Raw genomic sequence first — 14,080 nt, forward strand, 5'->3', positions numbered from 1 at the left:
AATCTATATCTTTAGATCAGACCTGTTCCAAATGGTAATAGATCAAAGTTACACAGAACTGGGTAAATAATTACAATTATATCACTCAGGTATGCATTCAGAAGACACTACGTATGTCATGTGACAAACTTACACTAAAAAATATAACTTGGATGTCAAATTGGATGGGTTGGTTGGTTCAGATAATTTTTTCCTGATTTCCTATCTGCTCATGTAGAATAGAATTACCACCTCTTGTAACTTAATCCTGATGGATATGAAAGAGTTAAACCTAAACCCTCAAGCCATAAGCTTAGAAACTTAGAATTTGCTCCCCATCCATTACAACTGCAGACAGGCAGGGAACAACCGTAAAAGAAAGAAAAAGTGCTTGAGTAATGGAAGAAAGTTACTTAGCCTGGAAGATACCACTTTCTCCTATCTAACATTAGGGTGTTCTTTGAGAAAATGCTCTAAGGGAACTACATAAGCTTTCATAGATCATCTACAGGCATTCTAGGGCCCTTGAAGAAAGTCACTCTTGAGAGTTTACTTCTTGTGGTTTCTGTATTATGTGAGCTGTTTAATAGCAGTCAGGAACAGAAGTAGAAATAAAGAAAACTTGTATAAACATATATATATATATATCAAAGGCAGAAAGCCTGTTCTACAAGAACTCAATTTTGAATTAATAAAAAAGAATTTTTGGAGCAAGGTACAGGGGGTACAGACCATTGGAGGATTACAAAAGTAAAAAGAAAGCTTCACAAATGAGTGAAGAAATGAATAGGATAAGGAAAGATATGTCAACTCATCTTCCTGGCTAGTACTTCCCTGGTCTACAGGTGTGATGGCATCGGTGGTTAATATTAGAATGAGTATTATAGGCACGGCCGTTGCCTACATAACTAACATTATATTTCTCTACTATCCAGGACCCAATGATTTGTAACCCCATCACTTCAAATCAATAAACATAACCTATATAATTCATATTTACTCAAATTACTAATGGCCATGTAACAGCAATGTTAATATTAAAGCCTAAAGGTATACCCCTTCTGGAGTTTGCATTTTATTGTCTCATTCTCCTCAAATATGGTGATGGTTCTTGATATTCTTGAGTCACTGGAATGCTCTGGGTGATAGTTTCATCCATGTGCCCTTCTAAACTGTGAGAAAATGATCCAGATGAAAGAAATCCTCTTGACTGTGAGAAAATGGGACAATTAAGACAACAAAAATTTGTTTATTAGAAAAACTTTTTTCACTTTTTAAAAATATTTTTTAAGAGCAACTGCTCCCAAATACACCACATAAATTAAGTTCCTCTTAATTAAAAGAATTTTGTTATGATTATAGGAAAATTTTTAAGATCACAAAATAAAGGAAAGTACCCAGCAATTTTCCTTTTCATTTTAAACTCTTAAGTTCAAGCAGTTGTTGAAATCAAGTTCAATATATATTGCTCAAAATTTACCTTTTAAAAACCCTGGCCTTACTGGAGAATTTCCCAATGGTAATTTGGATTTCTACTCATTATATCTCTATGCCTAAAGGCCCTCTAGTGAAATTTGCAGTGAGGATCTGGAGAGAGACAAATTCATTTTATTATGAATTAACTGTTTCATGAGCTGTTCATGACTAAATTGAACTAAATCTTATCTAATTTTCACGTGTAATCAAACAAACTAGACTTTAACAAATGACCAAAATTTCTTGCTGAAGAATTTGAAGGGATAAAAACTGAAGGAAAGAAATTGATAAATGCTTTTAGCATCAAATGGAAAATCTCCATTTGGTGCCCCATTTTTCTAATATAAATATTATCGTGAAGCTTGTAATTTTCATGTGTACTGTTTATAACCCAGAAAGCAATTCTTTCCTAAGGGGCATAGAGTTTAACAAAAACTGTTGGAAACAATCCATTTATGTCTGCAGCTTTGTAAGAATTCTGGAGATTATTTCTTTTATTTCATACGTTAGAGATATAGGTAGATTTTTTTAAATGAATTTTTTCTTTCTTCTCTGCTTAATGAAAGAGTCAGGAAAACTAGAATGCGTGATGATGGAATCCTTCATTTGGAGGGAAAAAGCTAAATATAATAAATATGGTTTGATCCATTTGAGGATTTTCTGGTGGAATTATAAATTGTTACATTAAAGAAACTTTGGATTTTATAGCTATATGCTCTTATATAATGAAAGGAACTATTTTAGGAAGGCTGATGTTGTCAGATGCATTAAACCGTTTATGGATACTACTCATAAGAGGATGACTCAAATTTTTTTTTTTTAACATCTTTATTGGAGTATAATTGCTTTACAATGTTGTGTTGGTTTCTGCTTTATAACAAAGTGAATCAGCTATACATATACATATATCCCCATATCTCCTCCCTCTTGCATCTGCCTCCCACCCTCCCTATCCCACCCCTCTAGGTGGTCACAAAGCACCAAGGAATATAAAAAAATATAAAAAGGTTATGAAGAACATAGGGGCAGGACAGGAATAGAGACGCAGATGTAGAGAATGGACTTGAGGATACCGGGAGGGGGAAGGGTAAGCTGGGACGAAGTGAGAGAGTGGCATGGACATATATACACTACCAAATGTAACATAGATAGCTAGTGGGAAGCAGCCGCATAGCACAAGGAGGCTCAAATATTTTTAAATCAAGATGTACCTAACAGTTCAATACCATGAATCAAATCTTAAATTTACAAACAATATTGCATTATAAAGCTTACCCATTTTCCTAGAAATTGGCAACATTTAAAAATAGCAATTCCAATTATATATGAAGACTTTCTTGGTCCCTGAAATCATAAATGATCTCACGATCCTCTAATTTCCAGTAGGACATTGTATTTCTTTTGCATACCTCTCATTTAATGTTGTAATATACACTTAGGTGTGTACCTGTCTTATCGCTTCTATTATATTGTACCTCCTTAAAGATGAGAAGTAGTATTCATCCTTTTTTATACCTCACAGCATGTGGCAGTGTCTTGCCTGCAGTAAACGCTCAATAACTGTTTCGGGCATCAAAGACTGAAGGAGAAAATCATCCAAATTCAGACTGCTGACCTGGAGAAAACTGAACGTAACTCCCTGGTAATAATCCTCTACATTCAGAGCAGGTTTTGAAGCAAAATAGCTTCTTGACTAGGAAGAATCCTAACAGACAGAAAAGTACTGCCACTGACCTTCAAAAGTGATGTTTCGTTGTGTGCACGTGTGTGTGTGTGTGTGTGTGTGTGTGTGTGTGTGTGTGTGTAGGGGTGTCAGAATCACCTGAGGAGCTTTTCCTTTTCAAAATACAAATAAACCACGCTCCCTACCCCACAGTTCTTTGTGTGTTGAGAGCATGGGGGGTAAGGCGAGTGGTGAAGAATCAGGGTATTTTTGAAAAAATTGTTAGGATTATTTGAAAGCTCATTACTTCTTCCCTCTGTTTAGAATTAACTGCCCTAGAATTTTGGCTTAACTAATAAAGTCATATGGAGAATTAATTGAATGCAGATTATCTGGAAGTAATGCATTTTTTTCAAGGGTCTTTGTGACCTTGGTCAACAGTGTACACTTTCAATATACACTAGTAGAGTTAAATCACTGACACACACATTGCTCTATAAATATACATTTTTAGAGTAGTATGTAGCATTTGTACTGTCAGTGTCATCTTGGCCATAAATTATATAGGGTAAGCCCAGTGGAGCAGGTATAGTATGGCCTCACAGGAAAAGCACAAAATTAACATAATACTAATTATATCAAATTCAAAACATACAAATATTTTCATTGAAAATTAAAAATTGTAATAATGCAAAGAAAACTATATGACCCCCAAAGAGCAACATTAAAATAATGGCAATACAAACATGAATATGAATGACATTTTCATCGTATCTTCTCATTAATTTACTTGAAAACTTAACCACTTTAGTGTTTAATTTCAAAACATTTTTTTCAATTTTTATGGCTGTAAAATATCTGTTCAAAATGGACTAGTCAAGTCAGTCAAAAAAATAGTCAAGAAAACTGAAGAGAATTCAAATATATTGAGTAACTACTACTCTTGAGAAACTATGATAGATTCGTTGAAATACTATGCCTCATGTAATTCTACCGACAGCCCTCCAGGATAAATATTGCAACCCCATTTTATAGGTGAGAATGCAAAGGCTCTGGGGAGTTGGTGAACTGATACACAAGTTCATTTATTTAATAGTGATAGACTCAAGATTGAAAACAAGTCTGAATACAACTCATATTCTTTCCACTGTTACTATACATCAGAGGTTTGCAAATGATAGCTCACAGGCCAAATCTAGACTGTTTTCTGCTCTTGTGAGCTAAGAATGACTTTACATGTTTAAAGGATTTTTTTAAAACACAAAAGAAAAGTAATATTTCCTGACATAAAAATTATATGAAATTCAGATTGCAGTATCCATAAATAAAGTTTTATTGGAACACAATCACATCCATTCATTGAACTATTGACTATGCTTTCATGCTATGGCATCAGGATGAGTAGTTACAGTAGAGATTATGTGGCCTGCAAAGCTGAAAGTGTTTTCTATCTGTCCCCTTACAGAAAAAGTGTGTAGATCTCAGCTATCTATTCTTGCTTCCTCATTAATGTATGTCTATGCCTAGAGCTTAAATAGAAAGTGGAACCATAGGAAAAATAAAGAGAAGAAAGTATTATTCCAAAGATACAGATAAGTAATATTTTTAGAGAGCAATAATGCACCAGATACAATCAATCACTCTGCCTTTTCCTTTCCACACAATTTAGAGTCCATTGGTTTGAAAGCTTCTTTGAAGGGCTTGCAGCACTTAATTCGTGCATCCATTAAACCTCTCAAGGTTATTTGGCCTGAGTGTTGTGAAAGGCATCTTGGAGGCACTTTATTACATAAGAATTTGTCACTGATTAACTCTTTTTTAGATGTGTCATGGAGCAGAAAGATGAAGTCACAAGTGACAATTTTGACAGTATTTCCACCAAGGAGTTGAGATCCTGCCAACTGGTGCTAAAAGGATTGTCTCACCACGGCATGTCATTTCCTGAGGCCCAAGCCCAAACTCCACCCCACCCCACCCCCACCCCCTCCCCGCACAGAAACCAGGTTTTGTGGAGCCTGAAGCTTATAAAATTTGACGGGCCCTTTTTAAGAAAAAGAATACCAAATTGCAAACACAAAATTAGACATAAAGTCTTGGAAACAGCCCAGACAAGTGAGGGACCCTGAAAATTAACTTTCATTAGCTTTAAGAAAATCATCTTTTGCTTCAACAGAAAAGAGAGACTGGAGGCATCGAAGAGAGAGAGTGGCCATATTCATCAATATGCTTGCGATGCAAAAATATAAACATTAATAGATTCCATCATAAAGTGAATTTTCCAGATTTCAGTTGCATTCTGAATTATGAAAGTATCTTTTATATAACTTTAACTTCTTAAGCAAGTAAGGTCCTGCTAGATCTCCCCATTTTCTCAGAAAAATATCCAGCTGTGGATACACTACACTACACCACAGCGGAGGGTAACAGCTACACTACTGCACCAAAGAGATGCTTGCAGAAGTGTAATTCTGCCCCGTTGCACTTCAGTTCACTCCTGCTCTGCTTTCTTCCCGTTCTTTTTGAGGTTTCAACTCAGAACGGCAAACTAGGGCAGCCGTGTGCTGTCTGCAGGGCTCACCGTGTGCCCGACGCTGCAGAGCGGCAGCCCAGGATCCCTGGCACTTTCAACCCCACTGGCCCACTTCAGAAGTGCCAGCTCTTTCGGCGGACACTTGCTAGCCTCTCTACTTCCAGTTTTTTCTTTCACACTCTTCACCTTTGATTCCAGATTTTTCCAAACCCAAGAAGATTTTGTGTGTGTGTGTGCGTGTGTGTGTGTGTGAGAGGTGGTTGACTAGAGTCTAGGGACTGGAGCCAGAAAAAAAAAAAAAAAAGGAAAGAAGTGGACCAGATGGTAGGAAAGTAAAGTGAAGACCAGGCCTGGGTTGAAGCCAGATCTGAAAAAGGAACAGACTTGGGAGGTCTGAAGTAAAAGGCCACAGTGACAGTCCTGCTGACAGAAGTGGTCACGGCTACCTCCAGAAAAGACGATAAAGGGGTTTTGCTGCCTATTTTTCTTTAAGCTAAGCAAACGCTTTCAAATGTCAAAGAGAAGCATGGTGTAAAGGAAAGAATGCAGGCTGAAGATATGATGAGAATTCAGCCTGAAGACCAGTCTCTCTACTTACCAGCTATTTAAGCTCTCAAAAATCAGGGTTTTTTGGTTTTTGGCTGTGTTTTGGTTTTTTTGGGGTTTTTTTTTTTTTTTGCTCTCTTTCTTTTTTTAAAAATTTATACACATTGGTAATGATTCCTCCCAGAACTGGGTATTATCAATAAGAAATAAGACAAAAGGTTAAAAGGGCCCAGTATTATTCCTGGCACGACCGTATTCAAGGCCAGTACGCACCATCAGTTTCAGAGTGTTACCTCTCCAAACAGAGTTACTTGGAATCTCCAAGTTTCTGGACATGCTTTTTGAGGCCAGTCCTAGGCACACTGCCCGAGGTTATCCTGGAGACCTTCCCAGCCTCTCTGGATTCAAATCTGTGCTGAGCATTCACCGTTTGCACCCTCCGCTCAGATCCTTTCACGGCCCCTCTCTGCTCTGCTGGGCGCTCTGCTGGCTGCATCACCCAGGGTCCCTGGCTTGTTGACGTCTGTTGAGTTGACCCCTACTTGGCATCGGCAGATCAGGGAGTAGGAGAGAGATACAGGGTACTTACTCTTACAGCTTGCTCCCTACAAGGCCCCATCCCTCTACAACCAGAGCTCCTACTGGGCGACCCCTCTTCAGCTGCTCCATTGCGCTCTGGCCTCCAGGATGGACACTCTCCTCCCTTTGCCCCTTCAACACCAAGGGAGGTGATGGCTTCCTAAGATGCTGCTCCCTGGATGCTTCACTCAGGATTTGCTTTTGTTCTTTTAAGTAGTCCCTTCATTATAGCCCATGATTCTTTTAAACACTTTCTTCATTAAATTATCTTCATTCAAGCCATCGGAATTAAATTCCTCTAGTTGGGCCCCTGCCTAATATAGATTTCATGTCTAGAAGAGTTGGGGTTTTTTGTTTGTTCCTTGGTACTCTATAGTCAGCCAGACTGCATTTAGGGAAATGTATCCATAATGAAGTTACATTGTAAATCACTGCCTATCAGGAAAGGTTCCTTTCTTTCTCCAAACTTAGATTTTAAACACATTTAACCAAGAAGGAGTCGTGAGGAAAGACATAGGACATCCTTTTAAGGGGTCAAACCAACACTGACCATCACTGGGTCATAGATGTTTCAGTCACACCCCACTGCCACAGAGCATTTTATCTTGCAGAAATAAGGGTTATATTTTATATTCAATGACATAATAACATATCACCTCTTTAATTATATATGATGTATGAAAAGTAATCTAGCCTATGCTGACTTCACTATATACATCGCTACATTTTAGACTTGTTAGCAAATTCAATTTATTTACCTTTCAATTTAATGAAGTTATTTCAAATTTCATAGATGTGGAAATAATGGAAATGCAGACATTAGAAATCTTATTTTAATGTCAAATCTCGTTTGAAACCTCATTTATATCTTATGGAAATGAGGACTCTGGTAACCATAATTCTTAGTATTCCCATAAATATAAAATAATAAGAAATATTAAAAAGTAAAAAAAAAAAAAGGATGTGCTCACCAAACTATAGTTTATAATTTCAGGGGGTGAATCTAATACAACAAAAGAATCAAATATTCAGTCACATTCTTGTATCATCTCACTCTCTCTTGTGATACTAATGCATGCCAAGTAATTTTAAATCCAAAAAAAAAAGTTACACTTCTAGAGCCCTAACTGATGAGCAGTCTGTTTGTAGCTGCTAGAAACACCAAAAATATTATTTCAAAATCTAGATATAGAAGAAGAGAAATGATTTTGAACTTGACATGTGTACTGATTTAGTCAGGTTTTCTGTTCAAATTCTTTCTTTGTCAACCTCCTCCAAAGTCTAATGTAAATTCACATTGGCAGACTTCCCTCATGCTTTTAATGTGCATTTCAGATACTAGCAGGGAAGAAAGCGCCAATGTACACACGAAGCCACCAGTCTAGTGTCAAGTCAAAGAGGGAATACTTGGAACTTCCAGAGAAGGAGTCATGCTTCAGTTGAGGTCACTGCACCATCCCCGCGGCCACGATAGACATCGCAGGCCTGGATCTGAGAGTAGATTGATACAGGGTTCCCTGGTGTGCATCCTGGTAGAGATACAGGCTGTAGTACAATAGCGCTGGCCACCTAGTTGAGGAGATAATCACGTTATCAAGGGTGTCAACACATTTTCTTGTACTTGGGGGAATGTCTGGTGAAGTTAGAACCAGAGAAGATGAAAAAGGTTTTCTTCTTATGCATTACGTAGAACAAGCAGTAAAATAACATATAATGGGGCCTGTTCTTGCTCATGTGCAAATCTTTCCCTGGTGTTAAGACTATAACTAAATTTGATACTCTCATATATAGAGTAAGCCCTACTAGTTGTCAATTGAACACTTCTGGTTGTAAAAATTCAGTAGTTTTCTTTGTTTCAGTATGTCCCTGTTTCTGGCTGTACAGTGTTTCAATACCTGCTGAATTAAGAATTACAGCCAAATGTTTTTGCTAATTTTCTAGATGTATGATTAAATGAAATAGCTATCACTGTTGCTTACAAATCTTGGTATAACACAGCCTTTTGATTGAGTTTGTACAATTTTAACAGTCAATCTTGATTTAAAAATTGAAGAATTTTACATAGTCTAGATTTTTGCTTGTTTATAAAATCAGAAGATCTCACAACACAGGGTCTCTATTCCTGTGGACAATTAGCTTGAGATGGGGGCTAGCACCACTCCATATTCTTGAAAGACTCTTTCTTTGCTTTAAGTAATGTCATACTTTGTTTTCTTCCTGATTCACTAACAGTTCTTCCCCCATTATTTTTTCATCCTCCTCTAATTTTAAATGTGGGAATTTCTCAGGACTCAGTTCTAAGTCCTGAAGAAGGTTCTGTGTTCTCATTCTAAATGCTCTCCCTAGGCAAACTCATTCAGTTATTACATATATATCTATATCTATATCTAAGTATCTGTGTATCTGCCTAGCTATCTATCCATCTATCTATATCAGCAACCTACAAAAGTCTTTTTCCAAACCAGTCTGCTCCAGTCTGCTTCCACCAATCCCCCTATTCTTTTTTTTGTACACTTATTCTTTATTTTATTCCTTGAATTTATCACATCACTTCTAGTTATCTAGCTTTTGCAAAGCTAATTCCACTATCTGGAAGATTCTTCCTCTGCCCCTTTACCTGCTTCCTACCTATCTTTCAAGTTTCTCTTAGCTTATATCTTATTCTTCTAGAAAAACTTTCCTGAACTTCAGATAAGATTACATCTTCCTATTATCCTCTTTACAGTAGCTTGAATGCCCCTCTTTGTAGCACTTGTCAGACCATAACACATTACATGTGTAATTGCATGCTTAATATTGATCTTAATATAATCTGTAAAGTACATTCAAACAGGTCCTACTTGTATTTTTCACTATGTGTCTTTGCATTTAGCACAGGCTTTGACACCTAATATGCTCCTAATAAATATTCATTGACTTTGACATAGGTGTTAGGGTAAAAGTTATATGAGATCCTCTAGCATCCTTCAAGAAATTAAAAAATCTCTCTTTCCTAATCAAACTTAAGGATAATCCATATAATTTTAAACAGGTGGGCTAATTAAGCGCTTTATGGACTGTAATGAATAGGTTATATTTCTTAGCACATTATTTTAGTCTGAAAAAGCTATGTCATCATGGGATTAAAAAACATTCAAAATTTCTGAACAATAATTGTAAAGCACTAGCCACTAACAGTTTCTTTTAAGTTAATAAGTATTTGTAAAATGATATTCTTCATAATAAAGAGAACAAGCCTATTTATAATGAATATAACATCTACATTTGTATCTAGCCGTTTTTGGGTAATTCTCAAACAATTTTATTTCCTTTTTTTTAACATGAAATGAATTGAGCATGTTAAATGTTTTGTGTCCTTATCTTAACAGTGCAACTGTTTCACCAAACACATGCATGGCCAGGTTATCAAGTGTCTGAAATTATTTATTTCAAGAAGTAGACTAAAAACAAAGTCATGCATTCATATAGTTGTTTGTTGATGACTGAGAAACTAGAGATCTGGAGGCTTCGTAGAAAAACAAGGCACAGAGCAAAAAAGTTTTGCATCTTGAGATTATCTGTTGAGCAGAAAGCTGCCACCCCTTTTCTGCTTTTGCCTAAAGACCTGGAACATTCGCATGTTCACTTGGCCAGAGACAGATGGCTGCCCACACGTTCTCCCTAGGCTTAACACTTGTTCTCCCAATACCAACCACCAAGGAGTTTGGTCCACCATCTGTGGATCTGTGGCCTCCTCCTCGCTGTATGAATTTTATGACAAGAAGCTGAGTGGTTTTGGACTGTACATTCTGGGACGGTTCTTTTTTTAGTATATAAGCCGTGCAGGTCACCACCTTTACTAGTCAGGATGGGCTAGGTCAGGCAGCAATAACAAACACCACCTTATTCTGGGTGGCTTAACACAACGAATGTTTACATCTCACTCATCCTAAATGTCCAGATGGAGCAGCGCAATGTTCAGCCCCCGGAAGTCACTCAGAGCCCCAGGTTCACGGAGGCCCCCTCTCAGCTCTTGCTCCTGTGATCACTACCTGAGAAATAGAAGTTTAAATCTGGGTGTCTACAATTAATTCCTCCTACAGGGAACTGACACGTTTCTCTTCTGCTCCTATTTCACTGGCCACAGCAGGTCAATGGCTATGCCGAGCTGAAGTGTGGGAGGAGGTAGAGAGGGGATGACGCAGTACAATGCGACCACGCATCCGGGAGAAGAACTGGAATAGAGGTGGACGCCTCCCTGAGGAATACCGGGGGAGAGTAATGTTCTCTACCTTAATAATCAAACTTAGAAAAATTATGTATTATACTTCTTTCACCCTTTCAAGACAAAACATCTCTGTATCATATCCTTCAAGTTTCTTGCCTTTCTCACTATTTCTAAAAAGTTTTTCTTTAGGACAATTAACAGTAAGAATACCATGCAGCTCATCCAGATAGCTACGCACAGTCCGTAAAACCAAAAAGCCTGCCATTTCTACAGGTCTTTGCCAAATAAAGGTGGTTCTTGCTACCCAAAGATGTCATGCTCTTTGCCACGTGATCCTGAAAGCCAGATTATCCCTTAGCTGTAAGAGGTCATGACGTATGGTATGATATGTGATATGATCATATGTCATGATATGACCTATCAGGGACATTTGATAGGTGAGCACATGAAGAGCTATGATAAGCTCACATGAGAATTACTTACGGGTTGGAGATAATAAGAGACATTCAGAGAATAGCACCTTTGAGGATACAACAAGATGAGTGGATCATTAGAACTGCTAATCCGTAAGTGATTTATCCAGTTTTCTATGAGAACAGCCATGCGTTGCTTTGAAAACAGTGGTTGAGGAGTTTCCTTTATTTATTACCATACTTTGTGTCCTTACGTCACCATCATAACCCAGTATCCCCCTTCTTTCTTCATCAACATCACCATCATTGTTGTTGCTTCTTCCATTGGTGGAGTCCTGATTATGTGCCAGGGCTTGTATATGGAACTTAACTGCTTATCACATTTAACATTGTATTCAATATTTAAACTCAGAAAATCAAGAATTGTCACTTTCTTTCCACCTAAAATAAAGCGTAATACACAGCCCTGGTTAAGGCATCCCTTTTTTTTTTTTTTTTTTAATGAGTTTTGCTTAGCTGAGTTTCGCACTCCAGACATCAGAATTTAAATTGCAATTATCATTGAGATCTTCTTACTTGCAAGTGAGAATTGGCCACAAGTGGAATTTGCATATATCTTGAAAGATGGCAGGGCAGCAGCACCGACGACGTTTATCCTCAGAAGGGGAGTGTGAGTTTGGGAGCTGCTGTAGCTCACGCGCTTTGTCGCCGATCTGCTGGTTGATCTTGTTGCAGTAGCAGCCAGGCCTCTAAACTCCTCTAGTTCCTGCCATCTCCTCTTTCAGCTTCTCTAGCAACTGGACTGAGAATATGGTGTCATGGTCAAGGGCACCCACATTTTTGTGGGGCACCTGCATCTAAGAATGGAGACTATGAGAAACATCTTTGTCAGTCAGTTGCTTTCCCCGTTTCTCCTCTATCTTTTCCTTCCCAGCTGACCATTCAGACCTAACCCAAGAAACAGAAATAACAGCCTTCAATAGACTGTTTAACAAATACCCACAAATGCTTATGGTCTCTCCCTCTAATAAATCCTTTATATTATTCACTGCGGTTCTGTTTCTGTACCCCTCTGATAAATGAATGTTCAAAATAAAACAGACTTCCTATAAATCCCCAACTGCTTAGTTTCCTCAGTGGAATCCCTGAGAAGGTACATTAACTCTCTTCTGCTTTAAGGGTGAGAAACACTGATAAATACATACAAATTCAATTGCCTGACATCGTTTTTAAAGGCTCACAGCATATTTGATTGAACGGGGTCTTGTCTCTTATCCTCCGCTGGAATAGTGCTTGGTGTAGCCTTGTTCTCTGCCCTAACATGGTCACTACCCACCACTCTCAGATCTACCCTGAGCCTCTGCTGGCCTCACTGAGACCCGTGCTCTGGGATTCTGGCACCTCTCTCCTCCTTAAATACAGTGCAGTTACAGTGGCCTCTGCAAGGACAGATGCAAAAAAGCTCATACTTCTTTTACTGCCCCAACACAAAACTATTTTGAATGTAATAAGACTTCACTGGAGACTGGAGCAAGAGGGGATTACAGCATAGGGCAAAGCAAATATGAATTAAATAGTACAGTTCTCACAGTACGAAGAAAAAAATATTTTTAATTGCACCAACCATATATAAACCTCATATGATCTGATCTTCATTCTCGCATTCTTGAGTCAAGATTCATCTTTCTCTTCCTTCTCCTCAAAAAGAGTGGTTCTTTCTCAACATCTCATTTTGCAAATCTTTCACATTTTTAAAGAAAAGTCCATTCCTAAATCACAGGTATTCATTTCATTCATCCGGGGAAATACAAGGAATACAATAATTCACGGTGCTGCATTTTCCCAAGTCTGAGATAATGTGCCTAAAATAATATACCGTGGGTTCCAGCAGAAACACTCAGGTGCTGTCTGGTGCAAGAGATTGGAAGGGGACTACGGTGTGGTAGGTCCACATGAGGTTAGCTGTCTAACATGAGGTGAACAAAAGCTTTCCAGCTCTTCCTGCGGTCTTCCTGTCTCCTGAGGACAAGTTTTAGATGGAAAAAGAAAACCACACACACACACACACACACACACACACACACACAATGCACATGTACAGATTCAAAGTGTATATCCACATTGTGGAAAATAATCCTGAAGACGAAAAGAAAAATCTCTTAGATTTCCTTTATCACTGTCTATTATCATTGCATTCCCAGGGGATATGTTTTATTTTTTTATTCAAGCATGTTTGTATAAATTTGAAATGTTACCAAATATTATATATTGGAATTTTAAAGTTAACTTTTGATATTTTTTAATCACTAAATTAGTTAATGTTAATGTGTGTGGTTAGAATTCAATCCCAATTTCTCCCTCTAGTCTGGAGTTTGCATTATGCAGGCACCTCATGTTTTTGTAAATGACTTTCCCATTCCGTGTTATTTATAAATAATTATATCACGAATCAAGGCATTTATAAATAATTTAAGTGAAGTACTAGTATCTTGATCTGGGATTACTAACAACTCATATATTATTATCAATTAGATTTTAAAGTAAGTGTTATTTGCCTTCTCTTTGCTGTGCAAATGCTCACTACTAGACACTTACTACTCCCCAGGAGTTCGGTAACCAGCCTCCTTCTCTCTGACCTGGGAAGTCTGCTGATCTGTGGCCTGTGTAGGTAGCATTTGATCCGCAGT

The 14,080-nt window shown here is 37.8% G+C and overlaps 1 long non-coding RNA gene across 1 annotated transcript in view; it reads right to left on the reverse strand.

The window, feature by feature from the left end:
- Positions 1-8,256: 8,256 nt before the first annotated feature.
- LOC132352301 (uncharacterized) overlaps positions 8,257-14,080 on the reverse strand; it is a 147,146-nt gene continuing 141,322 nt past the window's right edge. Inside the window, exon 9 of the long non-coding RNA XR_009498651.1 lies at positions 8,257-8,342. This is a non-coding gene — a long non-coding RNA (uncharacterized LOC132352301). The remainder of the gene's footprint in view (positions 8,343-14,080) is intronic.

The sequence above is a fragment of the Balaenoptera ricei genome, chromosome 18, assembly GCF_028023285.1.
Source record: "Balaenoptera ricei isolate mBalRic1 chromosome 18, mBalRic1.hap2, whole genome shotgun sequence".
Taxonomy (NCBI): domain Eukaryota; kingdom Metazoa; phylum Chordata; class Mammalia; order Artiodactyla; family Balaenopteridae; genus Balaenoptera; species Balaenoptera ricei.